Consider the following 3413-nt stretch of genomic DNA (forward strand, 5'->3'; position numbering starts at 1 on the left):
ATTGATCGTTACAAATCAACGACTCTAATTGAACTAATTCTGTTCATTATAGTATCAGATTAATTATCAGACAGTTCGTGAAATTTGACTCTATATTGATATGCCGAACGCCCCCAAGGTATGGACGTCAATTTATAAGTTTTATGGCAACCTGCAGTTAAGTAAAGATTTATATAATATGAGATTCGAAATTTTCAATTCTTCAAAATTCTTTTGTAAATTGCCGTATTAATTAATAAAAATATCTTGAATTTATTAGTGCCATGAAATACATACGGAATATTTTGAAATAATATAATATACAATATTTTGTGACAAAGTGATTTTTTTAGTATACTGCTGTATGAAATTTACTTATCTTTAATACCGAGATCAGTTTCCTCTGTACCCAAGTAGAATAGCAATGTTCATAAAATGTTTAGGAATGGTTATTTTAAAACCATTTAAGATCGCTTTAAAAACATTTTTTAGGAGTGGGTTAAATAATCATGTTATACAAACGTTTATAAAATTGTTGTTTTTTTAAGATAAAATATAAATGAAAAGTATAAGTGAATGGTGAAGGATCGTATTGGAATATATCATTTTAATGAAATGAAGACATGAATTTGTCAAGTTACAATGCCTGGCTGTGTAGCAGATTATTACACAAACTCATTTCCGGTTTTGCTTTGTTATTCGCGCTCTGTCCGCACTACGGCTGACATTCATACTCGATTCTTATTTCAAAACTATCTTAAATAATATCTTAAGACACTAATGCGGCCTTCTGATTGATTTGTAACTTCTTAAGACCGTATTTAAGACGGTCTTGAATATAAGATCTGATTATGAATACTAGCTCTTATTTGAGGTACTCTATGGCCGCTACTTCATTTGTACAGTTTTGTAGTACGACAAATGTATGCAGGACAGAGAGATCCTCTATTCTATATAGCCAATCAACAGCTTTGAAAAATTTGTCGTACGACAAACGCATAAATAAAATAGTGGTCTTTTACTATACTCTGCATTTGCAGCTACGCGATCTAATTATAATATTCATCTCTTTGAGAGAGCCCATGAATCAGTGCTTTTCTAATCGCCCCTTCACCAGCTGTTTACTTGAAAATTTCCAATCATATTTAGATAATTTTCCGGTCATATAGGGGAGACCGGGGCAAGTTACAATTTTTGATTAGCATTTCTTTTCGTACTAATGTATACATTTAAATTAATGAAAATCTATACATTGCTTCAAGTACACCTTTAACTAGATAGTCAATTTGAAGTGTAACAACTTGCCCTAATCTTCCATTTTTAATTCAAAAAAATACAAATCGAAAATCAGTACACATATCAAATAAAATGTATTATTATAATCAAATATATATATAAAAATAGAATAAATCCGGGTCATAAGCGCCACGTTTTTTTAAATTGGCACTGCAACTTCCCGAAGATATAGATTAACGAAACAAATTGTTATGTATTATTTGATAATAATTTCATATAGGTTTTTTAATGAAAATACAACAAATAACTAGAAATTTCCAAAAGAAATGTAGGAAAATGACTTTTCGTGAAATTGTCCGGAAAAAAATTTTTTATGTGATTTCCTTGTATTCTATAACATGAGGTTATTCTATAAGATATAGATTCTATAGATGATAGTGTATTGCTACATTGTTGTTCGCCCATGTGAAATAAGGATGATATGATGAATTGTGCCTTGTTAGAAGGAACACTAAGAAAGAAAGCTAGTTTGAGCATTATATACTTAAAATAATGATATTTGCATGTCAATTTCAATCTTTAATACTACATTTATTGTATTTATACACTATAAAACAAGATTAGTTACATCACATAATAAAAGTTAGCTAGGTTAGAGATCTCACATTTCATTCACTGATTACCAATGTCATATTTGGCACTGATATCAGTGATTATCCACTTTCAGATTTAGAGAGTACCTACAATGAGTGAGTTCGCCGTAACTTCGGTAAGATTTATGTTCCGAACAAAAGATGGAACTTATATCCCGTTTGTATAGGACTGCACGGAGCCTTGTTATAGTTTTTCAAAGTTAACTCGAAACATTGCGTCCAACACGAAAATGCCTTCTAAAACGTTCTCATGATTAGATGTAAAAAAGGAACCGCAGAAATAACTCAAAATTTGGGAATAAATTGAACTCGAGGAAATGGCGAAAATTTATCGGATCATCAGAGGCTACTATATACAAATACGCATTTAATTTACTATTAGGTCAATCGGAAAGTTCCGTCCGTTTTTTGCAAAAAGTATACATTTATTTAAGAAACAAAATAAAAAAGTACATCAATCAAAATATTGTCCAATTTTGCCAATGAATCAATGACAATTACGTTATATTTTAAAGTCAAGTAGCAAAATTAATTCAGTGACATATTTTAGAATACAATTTTTGTCGTTTTTTCTTGTACTCTCTCTTACGTCGTTCTCCTATACTTTCGACTAAAAAAGTATTTAAAAAAATTAATTCAACAGCAGTTTTACGACGTATAGTAAGTATAGATGATTACTTGTGAAGGAAATTTACACTGAAGAGGATCCGAACCAAGGATCGAAACGTTTGTGTGTAGTATATGGATTATTAACATATAATAAAGTATACACACAACAACTTTCTGTATCGGCTCATATTAGCATATTTCAACTTTTATTTCATCGCTTTCTTAATTTTATTAAATATTCTCTTATTCGTAATAATGCTAGTAACAGCACTGTCTTAATGACGATAAGACTTTAGTATTATATGATAAATATATATATATAGATATAATAATTATTTTAAAAATATAATACAGATTTAAGGGGGCTACTTTGGAGTCAGCGCGGTAAGAGATGAGCAATCTACACTTATATAATTAATAATATATGTATGTTAAAAGATATCTTATATAATAGCTTTTATTCCTGCTGTATAGGCATTAACGTTCTTATGGCAATGTGAATTGTTTAGAGTTGTGCCAATGTGTATTTATATCGGATATACGATGCTATTTATATTTTTAAAACTTGTAGGATTTATACATTCAATTGTTAGTTAGTAAAGTTATAGTTACGTAACGAAGAATTGTTTAAAAATGAAAAAAATATATTGTTTGTGATATAAATTCATTATGTCATTAATGTAATGTTAATAAACATATTGCTTAATAAAAAGAATTTAAATACTTTGAGGTCATGTTTTTGTGAAAGGATGTTATTTTATTCTAATAGACTTTTTATAACATGCAAAACCATTGACATAAAAACACATGTGAATATCATACATTTTTACATAATATAGAGATTGAGTTATATTTTTTTAATAGTGTCAGCACGATATCATTCATTACACATATCAAGTTTTAATTTATAAAATTTATATATATATATATATATAT

This window comes from Trachymyrmex septentrionalis, unplaced genomic scaffold (assembly GCF_001594115.1).
Source record: "Trachymyrmex septentrionalis isolate Tsep2-gDNA-1 unplaced genomic scaffold, Tsep1.0 scaffold115, whole genome shotgun sequence".
NCBI lineage: Eukaryota > Metazoa > Arthropoda > Insecta > Hymenoptera > Formicidae > Trachymyrmex > Trachymyrmex septentrionalis.